Consider the following 25547-nt stretch of genomic DNA (forward strand, 5'->3'; position numbering starts at 1 on the left):
CTGACAATCAGGACGTTATACGTGCAAACTCTACGATCTTCTGGGACATCTGCTATTGCTTCTTGTAAAAGATGTGAGGAGAAGCCACACAGCCAAGAGAACTAAGTAGGTCTCTCTTTCCCTCAACCCATGAAGTCTTTCTCTCCCACAGTCTTCTCTTTCCAAATCTGCTATGTCACCCTGTTTGCTGGTCTCAGAAACTACCTAGGGAAGTTGGCTACACAAACCTGGGAAATAATAATAGTGATTGACTAGAGCATGCTTCTTACATGCCAGGCACCCTTCTTAGCACCCCTGACAGATAAGGAGACATACCCAGAGAAAGGGGTAGATTTCAAGCCCAGCCTTTGTGCTCCAGGGTCTTTATATTATGAGCATTTCAGAAGAGGAAGTGAGAAAAAAGATTATAGAGAAGGACAGAGAGACAGAAAGTAAAAAGCAGAAAGATGAAAGACAGAGACACGGGGATGAAGAGAGACAGCCACTAAGATGCAAAGAAGAAGAAGCAGAATGGGACCATAAAAACCTCAACAGTAACAATCACAGAGCTGAGAGAGAGACCTGGTGAACACACCTTGTATTGGCTGTGAATTGGGGAAAAACAATTCCGTGTCTGGGGCCAATTTAGCTGAGAACTTCCAACTGTATAAAGTACAAGTTTGACTCGGGTAGGGCTTGAAGAAAATTCTGATGTCAAGGTTCACTGGTTTTGGAAAATGTGTGTTTGTTTCTGGTTCACCTGGTGTCTTTTGAAAAGGGAGAAAAAAATCCCCTTTACTTCTAGTTTCAAGCCAGAAAAGAAAAAAAAAAAAGTAAAACATTGTATTTAAGTTCTGTTTAATTCAGCCTTCAGAAAACCAAGGCAAAAAATTCTGATTTTTTTTTTTCAAGTCTCATCATTGGGACTTGCCAATTGAAATCTTCAAAGACCTTGTTAAATCCAATGCCTGACCTCGTAGTTTCACTAGAAGTAAATGGAGATGACAAGGCAGGATGGGGCTGCATTTCCTGGATCCGAAGTTCCAAGAGCACCCATCGTAGGGAAGTAGGGATGGATGGAACCCGTTAGTGCTTATAATTGGTGGCAGTATTGCATTGTGATTTCCAGGCCAATTCCAGTATCCTCAGCTAATCAATTTTATTTCTTTAATTTCTTAGTGTGGTAGGTGTTAGGATGCTAGTGACCTAAGACTTACCTTTTGTGGTACGCTGGTGGGACGCTGAATCATTAAGAGGACCTATTTCCCTTCCAAGTGGTCTTGGAACTTTGCTATCTGTTCATTCCATGCTGTGGTCACTTGAGTGTAAGATGGAGACCTAATTTAATTCAGTAAAAGTTGCATGTTCTTCAATCGGGGAATGGAAAAGTGTACACCCAGACAGTGGAATATTATTCAGCATTAAAAAGAAATGACCCATCAAGCCATAAAAAGACATGAAGGAACTTTAAATGCTTATGGCTGACTAAGTGAAAGAAGCCAATCTAAAAATGCTACATACTATACAGCATTCTCTAAGTTTTGAAGTGAACCTAAAACTGCTCTAAAAAATAAAGTCTCTACTTTCAAATTGTGGTGCTGGAGAAGACTCTTGAGAGTCCCTTGGATGGCAAGGAGATCAAACCAGGCAATCCTAAAGGAAATTAACCCTGAATATTTATTGGAAGGACTGATGCTGAAGCTGAAGCTCACATACTTTGGCCACCTGATGAGAAGAGCCAACTCACTGGAAAAGACCCTGATGGTGGGAAAGATTGAGGACAGGAGAACAGGACAACAGAGGGTGAGATGGTTGGATGGCATCACGGACTCAATGGGCATGAGTTTGAGCAAACTCCAGGAGATAGTGAAGGACAGGAAAGCTTGGCATGCTGCAGTCCATGGGGTCGCAAAGAGCTGGACATGACTTAGAACTGTACGATAACACAAACATTTAAAAAAAAGACTTATGTATTAAAGACTTGATAATCTCATTTGTTAGGATGCTATTAAACATGAAAATTCCCTTTCCTCTTTGATTTCTTTCCATCTCCTCTGAATTGGGTCCTATTTTTTGCTCACATTGATTTTTGATAGAACATCTACTATGTGCCAAGTTTCTCTCTCTTACAAAGGAGACTTAGGCTCAGAAAGGCTATTGATATTTCCAAAGTACACAGCACATAATAAAACCAGGATTTTTCAAACACAAGATTTTCCAAATTCTGAGCTTTCCCACTGCTTCTCCATCCTGAGAACCTGCTAGAGCTTTGGCAGTCATTTCCATGCAGCTTTCTGTAGTTTGCTACTTAACTCCTGGGACTGAAAACTCCTCAGTCTCCTGTTCCATATTGCAATTCACAAAGACTACCCCAGAACTGATACGTGGGAGCCACCAGGACCCAGATTTCAACTAATAGAAATTGCTCCACAGGGCAGAGAGCTCCCCAGGGTAGAATGGACTGCCTCAGTTGTATCGACCTCCCCATCATCACAGATATTCAAGCAGACGATAGAAAAACAAGGATTCTTAAATTGTGATTCACAGATGAACTGTGGACCATCTAAAACTGCCAAATTTTGAGTGTAGAGTGTACACATATATGGAGGAGAGTTACACTAGGTTTTCAAAATTTAGTTTGACCCAATAGTTGAGAACTTTTGAGACCAAAGGTGGAGGAGAGGGTGGAGTGAAATTATATCCCAAAGTTAATCATCCAAGAGTCTCCCTTTCAGTCATTTTCATGAGTGAAAATGAGTCCTCAGGGATCATATCAAGCCAGGCATCAGCTGAAAGACTTGAGTCACCTGTGCTCCACCATAGGAGTCAGTGCTTTCCTAGGGTCAGGGTGAAAATGAACTATAGATTGCATAAAGAATAAGGAATCTTACTAAGGTGATGGAAGTGCTCTAAATGTGTACCATGTATTTCTACTAAAATAAAAACTATATTTGAAAGCACTGAAAACTAATATATAGACTTAAAGGATAGACTTGTGGCTGTCAAGAAGAAGAGGTGTGAAGGAGGAATGGATTGGGAGTTTGGAGTTAGAAGAGGCAAACTATTATGTATAGAATGGATAAACAATAAGGTCCTACTGTATAGCATAGGGAACAATATTCAATATCCTTTGATAAACCATAGCGGAAATGAATATAAAAATGTATGTATGTGTATAACTGAATCACTTTGCTGTCCAGCAGAAATTAACGTATTGGAAATCAACTAAACTCCAGTAAAAAAAAAAATTAAAAATAAACATGTATTATTTTCTTAGAGCTTTTGTAACAAAGTACCAGCAACTCGGTGCCTTAAAATAAGAGAAAGTCACATTAAACTAATTATACCTACAACAATCCTATTTTCAAATAAGGTCATATTCTTAGCTACTGCGGGTCGAGATTTCAATATATCTTGTTTAATGTACACAATTCAATATACAGCAAAGTAAAATCATAGTTCTGCTTGCAAATGTATGTAAATTTACAGAGATAGATATATTTTATAATATGTAAGTTAAACTTTGTAAAAAATTAATAAACAGAAGCCTCAATAAAGTAGAATTGGGAAACCAGAAGGGGGAGCTCTCACGCCCTCTGATGATAGCACAGCCCAAAGGAGAGAAGAAAGACTCCTTTTCTTTGCTGGCAAGGACTCAGCCAGTGAAAAACCATGGAACCTTTATTTACTATTACCCACACCCCCACCCCAACTTGCTTTTCTTCTCTATAAAAGCTTCTCCTTCTCTTGTACCTTGGGGACTTGCAGTGACTCAATATGGTTGCAGACCCCAAAATTAATATTCTCTGCTGATTCCGAATAAACCCATCTTTTAAGGAGACAAACTATCAGCAGTCTACTTGTTCAGGTCAACATTTTAAATCAAATAATTTTTAAATAGTGGCAAGGAGATTTTTTTAAACCACTGCTGGGATTCTGAAGTTCATGTAGATAGCACTATATCTTAACATACCATCTGAAAATTTCAAGTCATATTTAGTGAACCAGCGATTCCATTTCTCATATATAGCTCAGAGACACACTCCTATGGGTTTAGATATCACAAAATTAGGAACAATCTAAATCTCCTGGTAAATAAATTGAGATATAGCCAATCGTGGAATACCATGCAACAATGACAAAGAATGAGGTAATTTGACATTTAGTGACATGGAAAGAAATCTGAGATAGCTTGTTGTGAGGAGAAAAAAGCACAAAACAGACTGACATAAGAAGCATACTGTTTGAATAAGACACAAAAAGTCAACATCAAAAAAAAGTATACTACATGTTGTCTGAGGATACAAACACAAAAAATAATATTGAGCATTTACTATGTTCCAGGCTCTGTTCCAACAGGCTGACACATAATAACTTATTAACTTCTCAGAACTAATTAACTACTATATTATTATAGCCCATTTAATGAAGAGGAAGCTAGGGCACAAAGAGGTTGAGTTATGTCTCCAAAGATGTTACGTGGTGGAATCAGAATTTGAATCCAGGCTTGTCTGAATTCAAAGGACTCTGCACTCCAGACTGTTTTATGTATTCTGGAAGAATGCACGTTAAAATAATGAATGTGCTTATACTCACTGGGAATATACTACATACCATCTTATAAATTGCTTTTTTCATTTACAAGTCTATTATGAACACTGCCCCCATTTCATTAAGCATTTCTCTCAAAAATGTATTTTGGTTTTTTTCCTTAATAACTCTTAGTCATCATGATAAACCTACCATGTTTGGGGAACTTGCAGGAGAGCTGGAGGTAATGTTAGAGACCACCTTGCTCACCTTCCTTGCTTATGAATGTAGCATATTCCCAATGAGTATAAGCACACACACACACATATGTGTGTGTATGCATGTCTGTATGGGTATGTGTATAGAAAAATTTCACACATATAAAAAATTTTCTGAGTAAGACAAGATGGATTATTACCAGTGATGGCATTGGAATTATTGATATTTTATTCTTGGCATGTTTTTGCATTTTATATTTTTTCTGTAAAGTACAGATTTTACTTTATTAGCTGGGAAAAAATAAGTTTTTGTGAATGTGTTCTTCTGATCATTAAGTTAATATGTGTACCTTCTAAGAGAGCTTATATTTTGTAACTATGTAATTGGAATTAAAATAATAGTTGACCAAAAAAAAAACCCCCAAAAGTCATGAGCATTCACCTTCAGAAATGAGGTAGAGGGGATTCCATGACTCCAGTTAATAATCAATGGGATTTTAAGTTTTTGACTATTGTAGGAAATAATATGGACAGATTTGTGTATCATTTACTCAGTTTCCCCTAATAATATTATCTTGGAAATTGTAATAAAATATCATTATCAGGACATTGACATTGGTATAAGACACTGACAAATCCACCTGTTTTTATTCATTCATGTGTGTGTATTTGGCTCTATGCACCTTTTAAATTTTATCTATTTATTTTTGGCTGTGTTGGGTCTTCGATGCTGTGCGCAGGCTTTCTCTAGTTTTGGTGCATGGAGGCTACTCTCTAGTTGTGGTGTGCAGGCTTCTCATTTTGGTGGCTTCTCTGGTTGTGGAGCATGGGCTTTAGGACTTTCGGGCTTCGGTAGTTGTGGCTCATGAGGCTTAGTTGCCCCACAGCACGTGGAATTTTCCTGGATGAAGAATCAAAAGTTCCATACATTCCATATGAATTTTAAAATCATTTTTTTACTCTCTGTGAAACACTCTGTTGGAATTTTGATAAGATTTGCATTAAGTCTGTAGATTTGGGGAGGGAGCAGCATGGACACGTAAAAAATATTTTTCTAATCTACAGACATGGGATATCTTTCCCTTTATTTATATCTTATTCAATTTCTTTCATCAATGCTTTGTCATTTCCAGTATCAGGTCTTTCACCTCCTTGGCTAAATGTATTCCAGTTCTTTCAACGCCATAGTTTACTCTTAGCATGTAGAAATATAACTGATTTTTTCCATGTTGAATTTATATCCTGCAAATTTAATGAATCCCTTTATTAGTTCTAATGGTTTTTCTGGTGGCATCTTTAGGATTTTCTATATATAAAATCATGTCATCTGAAAACGGAGAAAATTTCACTTCTTCTTTCCTACTTGGGTGCCATTTGTTTCTTCCTCTTGCCGAATTACTTCTGGCTAAGACTTCCAATACTATAAAAAAAAAAAAAAGAAGAATTGTTGAGAGTGATACTTTTGTCTTGTTTCTGATCTTAGAGGAAAAGGCTTCAGTTTTTCACCATGAAAGTATGATGTTAGCTGTGGGTTTGTCACATTTGGCCTTTATTATGTTGACATTCATTTCATCTATACCTAATCTGCTGAGATTTTTTTTTATCATGAGCAGATGTTGAGTTTTGGCAAATGCTTGTTCAGTATCTATTGAAATGAACATATGATTTTTATCCTTCATTCTGTCGATGTGGTGTATCATGTATATTGATTTGTATATGTTGAATCATTCTTACATTCTGGCAATAAATCCCATTTGATGGTACTGTATGACCCTTTAAATGTGCTGTTGAAATTTGTTTGCTTGTATTGTGTTGAGGTTTTCTGCATTCATACTTATCAGGAATATTGTCCTGGAATTTTCTTTTCTTGGAGATCCTCGTCTGACTTTGATATCAGGGTTCTGTTGGCCTCCTAAAATGAGCCTAGGAGCAATTCCTTTCCTCTTCAAGTATTTGTAAGAGTTTGGAGAGGATTGACATTAATTATTCTTTAAACGTTTGGTAGAATTTACCCATGAAGCCATCTGGTCCTGGGCTTTTCATTGTTAGGACTTTTTTGATTACTGATTTAATCTCCTTATTAATAATTGATCTGTTCAGATTTCCTATTTCTTCATGATTAAGACTTGGTAGTTGACATGTTTTTAGGAATTTATCCATTTCTTCCAGATTGTCCAATTTGTTGGTATGTAATTGTTCACAATAGTCTCTTATGATCCTTTGTGTTTCTGTGGCATCAATTGTAATATATCCTCTTTCATTTTTATTTATTTTAATCTCTTTTTGTCTTAGTCTTGCTAAAGATTTCTCAGTTTCATTTTTTTCTAGTCTCTATTTACATTTATCCAATATAACTATGTGTTCAATGATCATGAACCTAACTAGGCCATGGCCAGTTAGTACATATAAGTTTACTGCTGAGTTAAACAGTATACATGGATTATCTTTTCTCAGTAATGTAACTTTATGTTTTCTTGGAGTTGATAATTGCTTCAGTTTTTCATTTGCTTAGCTTTCACATTCCACAGAACTCTAGAAATCATTTTAACACTGTCTTCCTCCCAGTCAAGTGAAACATTTATATTCATCTCTCTCAAGTTCCTCTGTTTTCCTGTTCTAATCTGTTGTGGCTCTTCGCTGGGCCTATTTCCCAATGTCATCTGGAGACATCCCCTCAGAACCATTCTTAAAATTACCTCTGCTTCTGCTTTCTGCTGGATCCCTCCCCTAGAAATCTTATTTTTCTGTCTTTTGGCTACTTCTTTTTAGAGGAACACTTTGTCCAATAGCTTTCTGAGAACTTACAAATACTAAGAAAAAAAAAGCTATTTGGTCGCTCATTTGAATGGCATAGAATTCTTATTTAGAAATCATTATTAGTCAGAAAATTGAAATCATTGCTCTATTGTCTCCTAGTTCCAACATCATTGCTAAGAAAACTAATACCATACTCATTTCCAATTCTTTTTATATTGTCTCCTTTTTGTCTCTTTTGAAGCATTTTTTTATTCTCCTTGTTTTAAAATTAAATAATGGTGTGTCTTAGTTTTATTATTATTATTGTTTTGTTCTGGTCATTGGGTTAGAAAGAACGTGTTTTTCAAAGCTGGAAAATATTTCTTGTATTTTTCCTTTAATAGGTTTTCCTTTCTCTGTAATTCCTGTTCTATTTTTTTAAAACTCTCTTTAGTAAAATATTGAATCTCTTGGATTGACGCTCAAATTTAAAGTATGTATATATGTGTTTCTGTGTTTTTGTTTTTTGGTACTACTTCCTCTGAGATGTCTTTGATTTTATCTTTCAACTCTTATGTTTATTTTGTTCTTTAAAAAGTTTGGTTATGATATTTTAACTTAAAAGATCTCCTTCATATATCTGATACTTTATCTATGATTTCCTGTTTCATGGATATTTCATGAATTGTAAAGTAAAATTAGCTATGATGATAGCTAATATCAGTTGAACCATGGAATATTTTAAGAACTTTGTGAAATTAGCTCCTTTAATCCCCATAACCATGGACTGAGGTGAGGGAATGGTTCTCTAAAACAAAAGAAAGGCATTGATAATAGAAGAAAAGGAAAGGAATGTGGAATGCCAAAAAAGGGCAGATAGCCATGACAGAAGGATTCAAAGTAATATATACCTACCAGGAGAAGGGGACGACAGAGGATGAGATGGTTGGATGGCATCACCAATTCAATGGACATGAGTTTGAACAAACTCTGAGAGATAGTGAAGGACAGGGAAGACTGGTGCGCTAAAGTCCATGGGGTTACAAAGAATTTCAACAAGACTTAGCAACTGAACAGCAACAACCAGGGCCCAGACACTGTTGTAGGCCCAGGGGCTGGGACCTTGGATAGGGCCATAAGCCACCATTCCTGCTCTATTCACATCCTTTAGTATAGTTGACAGCTAATGGCATTTGCCACTTGTCAGCCCCTGATGAATTCCTCCCCCAGTGCCTTGAAGCAGCCAGGAGCTCTGCAGGAAAGGCCTCCTGGAACAGGAGGAGGAAAGGGAGGGGACCTCGGAGTTGCTCCTTCTTTGTGAAAAACTTTGATGGGAAAATTGTCAGCTGTACTCCCACTCTCTCTGAAAGTCAGTGTGATGCTGCATCCATCTTAATCACCATCGGAGAGAGCAGGCATTTTAATAAGCAGCATTATTCATGAAAACTGTGTTCTCCTTTCCCACTTCCTTCCAAAATAAGATAGATGTGAACTTGGAATGAACTCCTCATTTGTCTCCTTCTTGCTTCTTCTTTATATTGCCTTCCCACCATGGTCTCCATCCTCTGGACATCTCGGGAATAAGTGAGGAGCAGCTGTCCACCTGGGGGTGGGGGTAGGGGTGGGGAGGGAAAATATGGCTGGAGGTGTCTGGGTCCCTAGAGTGTAGGGACCTGTCACTACAAATTGAGAGGCCAAAGAGATGGGATCCCTGCTGTAGTGAACCTAGAAGTCATTCAATGAACCAATGACTTATTTAACAAGTATTAATTGGTCACTTAATGTGTGCTTTGCTGAGAACACAATGAATCCGATATGATTTCTATCCCTGGCATGCATATGTGCTAAGTTGCTTCAGTAATGCCTGACTATTCATGACCCTGTGAATTGCAGTCCGCCAGTCTCCTCTGTCAAAGGGATTCTCCAGGCAAGAATACTGGAGTGGGTTGCCATGCCCTTCTCCAGGGGATCTTCCCAACCTAGGGACTGAACCCACGTCTCTTATGTCTCCTGCAATGGCAGGCAGGTTCTTTACCACTAGTGACACCTGGGAAGCCTTCTATCTCCAGAGGAACTATCAATTCACTCAAGAAATAGTTTTGAGCTGTGGAACAGACCCCAGACAAGATTCTTAGTATGCATATGCATTATGCCTTGTAATTCATTGCATGATAGGGACACCTACATATTTAAGGTATTGTACTAGACACTGGGCTTACAGAAACATAGAAAGGCCAAGCCTTTGTTCTACTCAAGGTCTAGAAGAGAAGGTTAGGAAAAGAAAAGAAATCTATAAAACATATTATATATTGTGGGGGATGACACAGGTAACAGCTCTCAACTTCTCCGTTCTAGAGACTTCTCTGTGTGTTTCAGAGACACTAATCCCACTCTGTACTCAGAGATGAGCACATGAACAGAGGCTGGCCAAGTAGAGCATTGCACCTTCCTGTACATAGTGGTTGTTTCAGAGATGGAACAGAACTCAGACTAAATAATGCAACACTTTGTGGGGACACTGCTGGGACCATTGGAATAAGGCATGTGTTTATATTAGGGTTTCTCAGTGTGTACCTTGCTACCATATGGAGAGAGAGTTGTTGTTGTTGAGTCTCTCCATCATGTCCGACTCTTTGAGACCCCATGGACTGCAACACACCAGCCTTCCCTGTCCTTCACTATCTTCCGGAGTTTGCTCAAACTCATGTCCATTGAGTCAGTGATGCCCTCCAACCATCTCATCCTCTGTTGTCCCTTTCGCCTCTTGCCCTCAATCTTTCCCAGCACCAGGGTCTTTTCCAGTGAGTCTGTTCTATACATCGGGTGGCCAAAGTATTGGGTTTCAGCTTCAGCATCAGTTCTTCCAATGAATATTCAGGAGATAGCCTGCCTGAGAATAAAACTAATGAGGAGCAAAATAGAGCACAGATGAAAAGGGATCAAACCCTTTTGACACTGAGTGCCTGGAACCAGTCATATCTAAAGTAGTCATATAAGAGTAATCCCTAAACTCTTGGGGATTTTAGGGAGGCCTCAATTTTTGGGCTTCACTTAATTGTCCACTGCAGATACTTTTTTTTTTTTTTAACAAAATGAAGATTTATGCAAATCCTACATGGAGCAAGTCTATCATCATCATTTTTCTGACAACATTTGCTCATTTTATGTTTCTGTGCCACATTTTGGTAATTCTCACAATATTTAAAATTTTTCCATATTTTATTTATTATGATGATCAGTGATCATCATGTTATCAGTGATCATATGTTATCAGTGATCTTGGACTTTACTACTTTGGCTCACTGAAGGCTCAGATGACAGCATATTTTTTAGCAATACAATATTTTTAAAAGATAATTATTTCTTTATTTGGCTGGGCCAGGTCTTAGTTTTGGCATGCAAGATCTTCAGCTGCAGCATGTGGGATCTAGTTCCCTGGCCAGGAATGGAACCCTTGCATTGGGAGCACGTGGAGTCTTGGCCACTGGACCACCAGGGAAGTCCCCAGTAGTGAAGTATTTTTAAATTAAGATATACATATTTCTTTCTAAGACATAATGCTATTGCATACACAATTGACTACAGTGAGTGTAAACATAACATTTATATGCACTGGGAAACCAAAAAATTTGTGTAACTTGCTTTATTGTGATACTTTACTGTTGGTGTTCAGTAACTAAGTCATGTCTGTCTCTGCAGCTCCATGGACTGCAGCACACCAGGCTTCCCTATCCTTCACTATCTCCCAGAGTTTGTCTGTTGAGAAGGTGATGCTATCCAACCATCTCATCCTGTCATCCCCTTCTCCTGACTTCAGTCTTTCCCAGCATCAGGGTCTTTTCCAATGAGTTGGCTCTTTGCATTAGCTAGCCAAAGTATTGGAGCTTTAGCTTCAGCATCGGTCCTTCCAAAGAATATTCAAGTCTGATTTCCTTTAGGATTGACTGGTTTGATCTCCTTGCAGTCCAAGGGACTCCCAAGAGTCTTCTCCAGCACCACAGTTTGAAAACATCAATTCTTGGGTGCTCAGCCTTCTTTATGGTTCAACTCTCACATCTGTACATGACTACTAGAAAAATCACCATTTTTGCTATACAGATCTTTGCTGGCAAAGTGATGTCTTTGCTATTTAATACGCTGCTTAGGTTTATCATAACTTTTCTTACACAGAGCAATTGTCTTTTAAATTTTGTGGCTGTGGTCACTATCCTCAGTGATTTTGGACCCCAACAAAATAAAATCAATCACTGTTTCTACTTTTTACCCATCTATTTGCCATGAAGTGATGGGACTGGATGTCATGGTCTTAGTTTTTTCAATGCCAAGTCTTAGGCTAGCTTTTACACTCTCCTCTTTCACTCTCATCAAGAGGCTTAGTTCCTCTTCACTTTCTGCCATTAGAGTGTTATCATCTGCATATCTGAGGTTGTTGATATTTCTCCTGGCAATCTTGACTCCAGCTTGTGATTCATCCAGCCTGGCATTTCAAAAAATGTACTCTGCATATAAGTTAAATAAGCAGGGTGACAATATACAGCCTTGGCATGCTCCTTTCCCAATTTTGAACCAGCCCATTTTTCCATGTCAGGTGCTAACTGTTGCTTCTTGAGCTGCATACAGGTTTCTCAGGAGGCAGGTAAGGTGGTCTGGTATTCCCATCTCTTGAAGAATTTTCCACAGTTTCTTGTGATCCACACAATCAAAGGCTTTAGCATAGTCAATGAAGCAGAAGAAGATGTTTTCTTGGAATTCCCTTGCTTTTTGGTGATTCAGCAGATGTTGGCAATTTGATCTCTGGTTCCTCTGCCTTTTCTAAATCCAGCTTGTACATGTGGAAGTTCTCAGTTCATGTGCTGTTGAACCTAGGTTGAAGGATTTTTTTCATTACTTTGCTAGCATGTGAAATCACTGCAATTATACAGTAGTTTGAGCATTCTTTGGCACTGTCTTTGGGATTGGAATGAAAACTGACCTTTTTCAGTCCTGTGGCCACTGCTGAGTTTTCCAAATTTGCTGGCATATTGAATGTAGCACTTTAACAGCATCATTGCTTTCCTGTGATGTTTGCTTTATTGCAGTGGTCTAGAACTGAATCCTCAGTATCTCCCAGGGATGCCTTGACATGGATCATTAAATCTCTCCTTTGATCTAAGCCAGTTTGAGCTCTGTTCCTAACTAATATAGAATCTGATACATATTAATATTTCCCAACCCTTCAGCCTTTGTAGAATCAAAGAGGGCCACGTGTCAGGTGTCTTCAATTCCTAAAATGAGATTTTATTTTTTATACAGAAAAAAGTAAGAAAAATGAGATTCAGAGAAGTTAATTATTTTCCTAAGATCACACGATCACCACTCTGCCACATGGCAGAGTTGAGATTTGGATTTAAGTTAGTCTGATTCCAAAGAAAAAGCTCTTCATCATCATGATGGTGGCCCCGTATAACTTACATTCAGAAAATGTACTCTTGAATCCTAGAGGGGTGGGATGGGGGAAATGGTAGGAGGCTCAAGAGGCAAGAGATATACATATATTTATGACTGATTCTAGTTGTTGTACGGCAGAAATCAGCACAACATTGTAAAGCAATTATCCCCCAATTAAATATAAAAAATAAATAAAATGTCCTCTTAACTATCAATCACCAGAATTTTAAGGGGGTTTCTCGGTAGCTCAGTCAGTAAAGAATCCACCTTCAGTGTAGGAGATACAGGAGACCCGGGTTCAGTCCTTGGGTTGGGAAGATCTTCTGGAGAAGGAAATGGAAACCCACTCCAGTATTCTTGCCTGGGAAATCCCATGGTCAGAGGGGCCTGGCGGGCTACCATCTATGGGGTCTCAAAGAGTTGGACATGACTTAATAGAAATTGTGCATGCGTGCATATATTATTTAATAATCACAAATATCTATGAATTGGATACTTTTATGCTCACTTTACAAATGAGAAAACTAAGGTTCAGAGAGTTAACTTGGCCAAGATCACTTACCGTTAAGAGGCAAGTCATGGCTTGGAACTGAAACTGCTCTTGTTCCAAAGGTCCCTTCATGTTCTTTCCAGAAAATCAGTTTCCCAAACTTATTCAGTGGTATCTACAGGGGATCTGATTTTATCTCTAAGAATGCCTTCACTGTGGTGCACAGCTACAGTCCATCTTGCTGCTGTTCCATAACTCTTCACTCTGCACACTTTCCAATACCCAAGGGAAGAGAAAGTACTGAGCTCTTTGGGTAAAAATGGCATTTTAAAAAATGCTCCTGGAGAACAAGATGGTGGAGGAGTGGGTGGATGTGAAGTACATCTCTTTCCACGGATGCATGCAGAACACCAGCTGAGAGCAGACAGGAGTAACTGACCAGTGGAAAAGAATATATAGAACCACACAAAACTCAAGATCAAGCCCTGAGCCCTTGGAGTGAGAGCACTGACTCCGAAACCCTAGACTACCAGATAACTAACCCTAGGGATTATCAAATAGTGAGAACTCCCACAAAGGAAACCACTTGAATACAAGACCTGGCATCACCCATCCACTAGTAGCACCCTGTGCAGGAGGCCTCATCCAAACAAGAAACAAAACAAAACTACAAAGCTAATCATCAGCAGACAGGATTACCACCTCACTCAGCCTTACCCATCAGAGGAAAAACAAACAAACAAACAAAAAACTGAGCACAAATCTCACCCTATACAAAGCTTACACAAACCACTGCACCAAACTTAGGAGGGCGGAAACCAAAAGGAAGAAAGAATTCAACCTTAGCCTGGGAAAAGGAGACCTCAAACACAGTAAGTTCAAAAAAAAAAAAAAATAATGAAAAGGCAGAGAAATACTACACAAATGAAGGAACAAACTAGAAACACAGAAGTCTAAATAAATGAAGAGGAAATAGGCAAACTACCTGAAAAAGAATCCAGAATAATGAGAGTAAAGATGATCAAAAACCGTGAAAACAGAATGGAGAAAAGACAAGAATCAATTAACAAAGACGTAGAAGAATTAAAGAATAAACATACAAAGACAAACAAAAAAATTACTGAAATTAAAAATACTCTAGAAGGAATAAGTAGCAGAATATCTGAGGCAGAAGAACAAATCAGTAAACTGGAAGATACTGCTACTGCTAAGTTGCTTCAGTCGTGTCTGATTCTGTGCGACCCCATAGACGGCAGCCCACCAGGCTCCCCCATCCCTGGGATTCTCCAGGCAAGAACACTGGAGTAGGTTGCCATTTCCTTCTCCCATGCATGAAAGTGGAAAGTAAACTGGAAGATAAAATGGTAGAAATAACTTCTGAGGAGCAGAATAAAGTAAAAAGAATGAAAAGAACTGAGGATATTCTCAGAGACCTCTGGGACAATATAAATTTACCAACATTTGAATTATAGAGGTCCCAGAAGAAGGAAAGAAAAAGAAAAATGAGAAAATTTTTGAAAACAGTATAGTTGAAAATTTCCCCAACATGGAAAAGGAAATAGTCAATCAAGTCCAAGAGGTGCAGAGTCCCATACAGGATAAACCCACGGAGAAACAAGCCAAGACACATATTAATCAAACTAACAAAGTTTAAACACAAAGAAAGAATATTAAAAGCAGCAAGGGAAAAGCAACAAGTAACACACAAGGGAAACCCCATACGTTTAACAGCTGATCTTTCAGCAGAAACTCTGCAGGCCAGAAGGGAATGGCAGGATATATTTAAAGTACTGAAAGGGAAAAATCTACAACCAAGATTACTGTACCCAGCAAGGATCTCATTCAGAATTGATGGAGAAATAAAAAGCTTTTCAGACAAGCAAAAGTTAAGAGAATTCAGTACCACCAAACCAGCTTTACAATAAATATTAAAGGGACTTATATAGTCAAGAAATACATAAGAAGTAAATGATCTACAAAATCAAGCCCCAAACAATTAAGAATATGGCACTAGGAACACATATATCAATAATTACTTTAAATATAAATGGATTAAATGCTCCAACCAAAAGACAGACTGGCTGAATGGATACAAAAACAAGACCAACATATATGCTGTCTACAAGAAACCCACTTCAGACCTAAAGACACATATAGACTGAAAGTGAGAGGATGGAAAAATATATTCCATGCAAATGGGAAGCAAAAGAAAGCTGGAGTAGCAATTCTCATATCAGACAAAATAGACCTTAAAATAAAGAAGATTACAAGAGATAAGGAAGGACACTACATAATGATCAAGGGATCAACCCAAGAGGAAGACATAACAATTGTAAATATCTATGCACTCAATGCAGGAGCACCTCAATACATAAGACAACACTAACAGACATAAAAGGAGAAATTGACAGTAACACAATAATAGTAGGAGACTTTGACACCCCACTCACACCAATGGACAGATCATCAAAACAGAAAACAAGGAAGCACAAGTCTTAAATGATACATTAGATGAGATGGATCTCATCGATATCTTCAGGACATTCCATCCAAATGCAGAAGAATACACCTTCTTTTCAAGTGCACATGGGACATTCTCCAGGATAGACCACATCTTGAGTCACAAATCAAATCTCAGTAAATTTAAGAAAATTGAAATCGTATGAAGCATCTTTTCTGACCACAACGCTATGAGACTAGATATCAATTACAAGAAAAAACTGTAAAAAACACAAACACATGGAGATTAAACAATACATTTTTAAACAATGAACAGGTTACTGAAGAAATCAAAAGGGAAATCAAAAAATTTCTAGAAATGAATGACAATGAAAATACAACAACTCAGAACCTATGAGATGCAGCAAAAGCAATTCTGAGAGGGAAGTTTATAGCAATACAATCCTACCTCAAGAAATAAGAAAAACATCAAATAGATAATTTCTAACTTTACACCTAAAACAACTGAAAAAAGAAGAACAAAAAACTCCAAAATTAGCAGAAGGAAAGAAGTCATTAAGATCAGAGCAGAAATGAATGAACAAGAATGAAAGAAGCAATAGTAAAAAGATTAATAAAGCTAAAAGCTGGTTCTTTGAGAAGATAAACAAAACTGACAAACCTTTAGCCAGACTCATCAAGAAAAAAGGAGAGAAGAATCAAGTAAACAAAATTAGAAATGAAAAAAGAGAGGTTACAACAGACAATGCAGAAATACAAAGGATTATAAGAGACTATTATGAACAATTACATGGCAATAAAATGGATAACCTGAAAGAAATGGACAGATTCTTAGAAAAGTTCAATCTTCCAAGAGTGAACCAGGAAGAAATAGGAATTATGAACAACCCAATTACAAGCACTGAAATTGAAGCTGTGATCAAAAATCTCCCCCCAAACCAAAGCCCAGGGCCTGATGGCTTCACAGGAGAATTCTATCAAACATTTAGAGAAGAGCTAATACCTATCCTTCTAAATTTCTTCCAAAAAAATTCAGCAGAAGAAACACTTCCAAACTCACTTTATGAGGCCACCATCACCCTGATACCAAAACCAGACAAAATCAACACAAAAAAAGAAAACTACAGGCCAATATAATTGGTGAACATAGATGCCAAAATCCTCAACAAAATTTTAGCAAACAGAATTCAACAACACATTAAAGAACTCATACACCATGATCAAGTTGGGCTTATTCCAGGGATGCAAGGATTCTTCAATATATGCAAATCAGTCAATGTGATACACCATATTAACAAATTGAAAGATAAAAACCATATGATTTTCTCAATAGATGCAGAAAAAGCCTTTGACAAAATTAAGCACCCATTTATGATTAAAACTCTTCAAAAAATGGGCATGGAAGTAACCTATCTCAACATCAGTCAGTTGCTCAGTCGTGTTTGACTCTTTGCCACCACATGGACTGCAGCACACCAGGCTTCTCTGTCCATCATCAACCCTTAAAGAGGGTTGTCAAGAGAGTCAATGTCCAGAGAGTCCAGAGAGGCAATGATGCCATCCAACCACCTTATCCTCTGTAGTCCCCTTCTCTTCCTGCCTTCAATCTTTCCCAGCATCAGAGTCCTTTCCAATGAGGCAGTTCTTCACATCAGGTGGCCAAAGTATTGGAGTTTCAGCTTCAGCATCAGTCCTTCCAATGAATATTTAGGACTGATTTCCTTTAGGATGGACTAGTTGGATCTTCTTGTAGTCCAAGGGACTATCAAGAGTCTTCTCCAATACCACAGTTCAAAAGCATCAATTCTTCGGCACTCAGCTTTCTTTATAGTCATCCATACATGACTACTGGAAGACCTATAGCTTTAACTAGATGGACCTTTGTTGGCAAAGTAATGTCTCTGCTTTTTAATATGTTGTCTAGGTTTGCTTTTCTTCTAAGGAGCAGGCGTCTTTTAACTTCACGGCTTCAGTCACCATCTGCAGTGAGTTTGGAGGCCAAGAAAATAAAGTCTCTCACTGTCTCCATTGTTTCCCCATCTATTTGCCATGAACTGATGGGACTGGATGCCATGATCTTAGTTTTCTGAATGTTGAACTTTAAGCCAACTTTTTCACTCTCCTCTTTCACTTTCATCAAGAGGCTCTTTAGTTCTTTGCTTTCTGCCATAACAGTGGTATCATCTGCATGTCTGAGGTTATTGATATTTCTCCCAGCAATCTTGATTCCAGCTTGTGCTTCATCCAGTCCAGTGTTTCTCATGATGTGCTCTGCATATAAGTTAAATAAGCAGGGTGACAATATATAACCTTGTATATAGAGGAAAGTACTCCTTTCCTGATTTGGAACCAGTCTGTTGTTCCATGTCCAGTTCTAACTGTTGCTTCTTGACTTGCATACAGGTTTCTCAGGATGCAGGTCAGGTGGTCTGGTATTCCCATCTCTTGAAGAATTTTCCACAGTTTGTTGTGATCCACACAGTCAAAGGCTTTGGCATAGTCAATAAAGCAGAGGTAGATGTTTTTCTGAAACTCTCTTGCTTTTTTGATGATCCAACAGATGTTGGCAATTTGATCTCTGGTTCCTCTGCCTTTTCTAATTCCAGTTTGAACATCTGGAAGTTCACAGTCCACATACTGTTGAAGCCTGGCTTGGAGAATTTTGAGCATTACTTTGTTAGTGTGTGAGATGAGTGCAATTGTGCGGTAGTTTGAGCGTTCTTTGGCATTGCCTTTCTTTGGGATTGGAATGAAAACAGACCTTTTCCCGTCCTGTGGCCACTGGTGAATTTTCCAAATTTGCTGGCATTTTGAGTGCAGCACTTGCACAGCATCATCTTTTAGGATTTGAAATAGCTCAGCTGAAATTCCATCACCTCCACTAGCTTTGTTCGTAGTGATGCTTCCTAAGGGCCACTTGACTTTGTATTCCAGAATGTCTGGCTCTAGGTGAGTGATCACACCATTGTGGTTATCTGGGTCATGAAGATAGTAACATAGTAAAGGCCTTATATGATAAGCCTACAGCAAATATTATTATCAATGGTGAAAAATTGAAAGCATTCCTCCTAAAATCAGGAACAAGAGAAGGGTGTCCCCTTTCACCACTATTATTCAACATAGTTTTGGAAGTCCTAGCTACAGCAATCAGAGAAGAAAAAGCAATAAAAGGAATCCAAATTGGAAAAGAAGTAAATCTTTCACTGTTTACAGATGACTTGATACTATGCATAGAAAACCCTAAAGATATTATCAGAATATTACTAGAGCTAATCAGTGAGTTTAGCAAAGTCACAGGATACAAAGTCAATACACAGAAATCACTTGCATTTCTATACACTAACAATGAAAAATCAGAAAGAGAAATTAAGAAATCAATCCCATTCACCATTGCTACAAAAAGAATTAAATATCTAGGAATTAACTTACCTAAGGAGACAAAAGAACTGTACACAGAAAATTATAAGATACTGATGAAAGAAATCAAAGGTGACATAAACAGATGGAGAGATATTCTATGTTCCTGGGTTGGAAGAATCAATAGAGTGAAAATGACTATACTACCAAACACATTCTACAGAGTCAATGTGTTCCCTATCAAATTACCAATGACATTTTTCACAGAACTACAACAAAAAATTTCACAATTCATATGGAAACACAAAAGACCCCGAATAGTCAAAGCAGTCTTGAGAAAGAAGAATGGAACTGGAGGAAACAACTTTCCTGACTTCAGATTATACTTCAAAGCTACAGTCACCAAGACAGTATGGTACTGGCACAAAAACAGAAATATAGACCAATGGAACAAGATAGAAAGCCCAGAAATAAACCCATGCACCTATGGGTACCTTATTTTTGACAAAGGAGGCAAGAATATACAATGGGGCAAAGACAGCCTCTTCAATAAATGGTGCTGGGAAAACTGGACAGCTACATGGAATAGAATGAAATTAGAACACTTCCTAATGCCATACACAAAAATAAACTCGAAATGGATTAAAGTCCTAAATGTAACACCAGAAACTATAAAATTCTTAGAGGAAAACCTAGGCAGAACATTTGACGACATAAATCAAAGCAAGATCCTCTATGACCCACCTCCTAGAGTAATGGAAATAAAAACAAAAGTAAACAAGTGGGACCTGATTAAACTTAAAAGCTTTTGCACAGCAAAAGAAACTCTAAGCAAGGTGAAAAGACAACTCTCAGAATGGGAGAAAATAATAGCAAATGAAACATCTGACAAAGGATTAATTTCCAAAATATACAAGCAGCTCAAACAACTCAATACCAGAAAAACAAACAACCCAATCAAAAAGTGGGGAAAAGACCTAAACAGACATTTCTCCAAAGAAGACATACAGATGGCTAACAAACACATGAAAATATGCTCATAATCACTCATTATTAGAGAACTGCAAATCAAAACCACAATGAACTATGACCTCACACCAGTCAGAATGGCCATCATCAAAACGTCTATAAACAATAAATGCTGGAGAGGATGTGGAGAAAAGGGAACACTCTTTCACTGTTGGTGGGAATGTAAATTGACACAGCCACTATGGAAGACGGTATGGAGATTCCTTAAAAAACTAGCAATAAAACCACCATATGACCCAGCAATCCCACTCTTAGCCATATGATCCGAGGAAACCAAAATTGAAAAAGACACATGTATTCCATTGTTCATTGCAGCATTATTTACAATAACTAGAACATGGAAGCAATCTAGATGTCCATCGACAGATAAATGGATAAAGAAGTTGTGGTACATACACACAATGGAATATTACTCAGCCATAAAAGGAATGCATATGAGTCAGCTCTAATGAGGTGGATGAATCTAGAGCCTATTATACAAGTGAAGTAAGTCAGAAAGAGAAAGATAAATAGTGTATACTAACACATATATATGGAATCTAGAAAAATGGTACTGAAGAATTTATTTGCAGGGCAGCAATGGAGAAACAGACATAGAGAACAGACTTGTGGACATGGGGAGAGGGGAGGAGAGGGTGAGATGTTTGGAGAGAGTAAGATGAAAACTTACATTACTGTATGTAAAATAGATAGCCAATGGGAATTTGCTGTATGTCTCAGGAAACCCAAACAGGGACTTTATCGACCTAGAGGGGTGGGATGGGGAGGGAGATTGGAGGGAGGTTCAAAAGGGAGGGTATATATGTATAAATATAGCTGATTCATGTTGAGGTTTGACAGAAAACAACAAAATCTGTAAAGCAATTATTAAATTCAATTAATAAATAAATTAAATTAAATGTATTTATTTAATTAAAAAATAAATAAAATTTTAAAAATGCTCTTTTTACCTCTGCCTTCAATGGTCATGGAAATACCACTGTATAGTTTACTTTTAATCTGATTTTCTTCTCTCTTATTTATTTTTTTATTTTTAATTGGAGGATAATTGCCTTATAATGTTATGTTGGTTTCTGCCTACAATAACATGAGTCAACCGTAAGTATGTTATATATATGGTAGAATATGTATGTCAGTGCTACTTTCTCAATTCATCCCACCCTCTTCTTCCCCTGCTCTGTCCACCAGTCTATTTTCTACATCTGTCTCTCTATTCCTGGTCTGCAAATATTAATAGGTTCATCAGTACCACTTTTCTAGATCCCATATATATGTGTTAATATATGATATTTGTTTTTCTCTTTCTAACCTACTTCACTCTGTATAAAATCTTATTTTTTAAGTAGCACACATGCTAAAACTCAAATAGTACAAAAGTATTTACAATGAAAACTAGGTCTCTCTCCCACCTACAATCCTAGCCCCAAAGGTAACAGAGGCAGCTACCACCGATGATTCACATGGTTATTCTAAAGATGATCTGTGCATACACAAACACTCATAGCCCTTAAGTTTCATGCATTTAGGGCCATCGTTATTAACCAGGAGTGCTTTAGCATTACTGTCCCCAGGGAACATCTAGTAATGTCTGGAGATATTATACAGAGTGAAGTAAGTTGAAAGAGAAACACCAATACAGTATATTAACACATATATATGGAATTTAGAAAGACAATAACAATGACCCTATATGCAAGACAGCAAAAGAGACACAGATGTAAAGAACAGACTTTTGGACTATGTGGGAGAAGGTGACGGTGGGACGATATGAGAGAATAGCATTGTAACACGTATATTACCATATGTAAAACAGATGACCAGTGCAAGCTTGATGCATGAAGCAGGGCACTCAAAGCTGGTGCACTGGGACAACCCAGAAGAATGGGGTGGGGAGGGAGGTGGGAGAGGGGTTCAGGATGGTGGGACACATGTATGTCCATGGCTGATTCATGTTGATGTATGGCAAAAACCACCACAATATCGCAAAGTAATTAGCCACCAATTAAAATTAATTAATTTTTTAAAATTTGATTTATTTATTTATATATTTGGCTACACCGGGTCTTCATTGCTGTACATGGGCTTTCTCTAGTTGCCGTGAGCAGGGGCTGTTCTCTAATGATGGTATATGGAATTCTCCTTGCAGTGGCTTCTCTGGTTGCACAGCACAGGTTCTAGGGCACATGCGCTCAGTAGCTGGAGCTCCCAGGCTCTAGAGCACAGGCTCAGTAGTTGTGGAGCATGGGCTTAGTTGCTCTGCAGCTCATGTGGGATCTTCCCAGACCAGGGATCAAACTCATGTCCTTTGCATTGCAAGGCAGATTCTTAACCATTAGACCACCAGGGAAGTCCTGGAGACATTTCTTATTGTCATGGCTTGAGAGTGGTAGGGATTGCCTCTGGCATCTGGTTGGTAGATGCTGCAGATCATCCAACAATGCACAGAACAGCCCCTCCACAACAGAGAATTATCTGGTCCAAATTGTCAATAGTGCTGAAGTTGAAAATCTCTCCTCTAAGGGAATCTGTTTCTAACTTGATTTCAACACTTAGCCATGTGTTGAGCTCTTTCCATATCAGCTTACACTGATATTTTTCAGTGTTTTAAATAGCTTTGTGATAATTATATAGATAGGTCATAGTTCATTTAATTAGCCTGCTACTGATAAACATTTAGGTTATTTACTGTATAAGACAAGTACAGTACAATACCATGCAGCAAAGAGTCTGAACATGTCTTTGCACCCAGAATTCATGTATCTGTAAGAATTACAGAGGGTCAATCCACTGAGTCAAATGGAAAGTATTTTCTCTTTGCTTTGAGAGGTATTTCCAAGTTGCTCTTCAAAGAAGCCCTACTGGATTGCAGAGCCACATACATGAATAAAAATACCCGATTCCTCACATTTACTCATACTGGGTTTCACCAAGTATTTTAACTTTAGTCCATTTGATAGATAAATAATTGGTGTGTGCTCAGTCATGTCCTACTCTTTGTGACCCCATGGACTGTAGCCCGCCAGGCTCCTCTGTGCACGGGATTCTCCAGGCAAGAATACTGGAGTGGGTTGCCATTTCTTTCTCCAGGGGATCTTCCTGACCCAGGAATCGAATCCAGGTCTCCCGCACTGCAGGCAGATTCTTTACTGTCTGAGCCACTTAGAAGCCTACCTATTAGTTAGAAACAGATGGGGACTCCCTAATGTATCCGAAGCCATTCCAGTCCTTATCTTCATGACCAGAGGTGTTTTTTGTTTTTGTTTTTTTTGTGTGTGTATGGCAATTCCGAGATTAAAGTTGCAGAAAACCAGAAGGAGGACTATGCCTCTGAATAAACAAATTAATTTATTTTAGGCTGATTAAAAACTACATTTCTATTTCCCAGAGTAGAGTTGAGAGAACATTTCTTATTCTATAAATGATGAGATCTTATATGAAGAAGGCATTTACCCAAAGGGAATGTAAAACAGAAGTTTTAATGCCACTTCTCTCCTTTCAGGAGATAGGAGAAAGGCAAGGGTTACAGCATCTCACTAGCCAGTGAGGGTGCCATGCTCACCAGTGACAGAGAACAGGGTGAACCCCCGTGAGCCAGACTGTGTCTTGAATGGATACGGGATAAAGAGTTCCTCTACCAATATGGATGGCTATAGCCATGAACAGTCTATATGTACATGAATAGCCTATATGTACCATTGCTCAAGCTGCTCAGGAACAGAAAACTATGGATTGACTTTGTTATGGGGCAATCTGAGCATTGAAAGGAACTAGGTACTAAGGGAATATGCTGCCCAGTTTCTGGTAATCCATCAATTCTTTTGCCTTGTGTTGCCAACTATCAATCATTTCTTTATATTTTGAACATCACATTTATTCTTAATTTTAATGCCTCATAAATTTGCAGGGAGGAAAAGGCAGAGGATTGTCCCAGTATACTCTCCCATTATGACTTTGTTGTTGTTCAATTGCTAAGTCGTGTCTGACTCTTTGCAACCCCATGGACTGCAGCATGCCAGGCTCCCCTGTCCTTCACGGTCTCCCGGAGTTTGCTCAAATTCATGTCCATTGAGTCAGTGACGCTATCTAGTCATCTCATCCTCTGCCACCCTCTTCTCCTTTTGCCTGCAATCTTTCCCAGCATCAGGGTCTTTTCCAGTGAATTGGCCCTTAGCATCAGGTGGCCCAAGTGTTGGAGCTTCAGCTTCAGCATCAGTCTTCCAGTGAATATTCAGGGTTGATTTCCTTTAGGATTGACTGGTTTGATTTCCTGCAGTCCAAGGGACTATCAAGAGTTTTCTGCAGCACCACAATTTTAAAGCATCAATTCTTTAGTGCTTAGTCTTCTTTATGGTCCAAATCTCGAATCTGTAAAAGCCATAGTTGGATATGATTGGAAAAACCATAGCTTTGACTATTCATATTAGTATGCCATCAGTCTAATTGAAATATTGTCCATGGTATGTTATATAACTGCTGAAAATATTCACTGCTTCTCTCTAAGGGAAGACTGTACATTTTTCCCACTGATATCAGGCTTGACCATATGACTTGTTTTGGCAAGTAGAATGTGAACCAAAGTGACATGAACCAATCATGAACAGAGTCATCATCTAGTAGTCCACTTCCTCTCCTTTTTCTCTGCAACACTATCAGTGACATTCCAGGGTGGACTTTTTCTATCACCTTGGATACTTGTGTTGGTTGCTGTAACTTGAAATCAGGAAATGTGAGTACTCCAAATTTTCTGTTTTTCAAGACTGTTTTGGCTGTTTAGGATCACTTGCATTTCCATATGATTTTTAGTATCAGCTTGTCAACTGCTGCAAAAATGGGGAAAGAATTTTAATAGACATTGTGTTGAATCTGTAGATCAATTTGGGGAATGTTGTCATCTTAACAGTATGAAGCCTTCTGACACATGAATACATTCTATCTCCCCCTTCCTTTTTTTTCACTCCTTTAGTTGTCTGCAAGGATGTTTTTCAGTTTTCAGTGCACTAGTCTTATATTTCTTTTATTAAATTTCCTGAACATCGTATTAGTTTTAAGGCTACTGTTAGTGGAATTGTTTTTCCATTTCCTTTTTGAATTGTTCATTACTGGTGTATAAAAATACAACTGATTTTTGCATGTTGATGTTGTATCCTATATCTTGTGGAAGTATTCTGTTAGCTTCAGTCTTTTTTTATTCCTTTGGATATTCTGTGTAAAAGATTTTGTCATTTGCAAAAAGATGCCAAGATGCCAGTTTTACTTCTTTTATTCCAGGATGGACAATTTTATTTCTTTTTCATATCTAATTGCCCTAGTTAGAAACTTTA

General features: G+C 38.1%; 1 long non-coding RNA gene across 1 annotated transcript; it reads right to left on the reverse strand.

The window, feature by feature from the left end:
- Positions 1–11091: 11091 nt before the first annotated feature.
- Positions 11092–16787, reverse strand: LOC145533447 (uncharacterized). The gene is made up of 3 exons (XR_014074066.1): positions 13453–16787; positions 12436–12727; positions 11092–12325 (listed from the first exon to the last, which is right to left on the reverse strand). It is a non-coding gene; the product is annotated as an uncharacterized LOC145533447 (long non-coding RNA).
- Between the last annotated feature and the right edge of the window lie 8760 nt (positions 16788–25547).

This window comes from Giraffa tippelskirchi, chromosome 13 (genome assembly GCF_054371585.1).
Source record: "Giraffa tippelskirchi isolate mGirTip1 chromosome 13, T2T-mGirTip1v1.2.pri, whole genome shotgun sequence".
In the NCBI taxonomy this organism is placed as follows: Eukaryota; Metazoa; Chordata; class Mammalia; order Artiodactyla; family Giraffidae; genus Giraffa; species Giraffa tippelskirchi.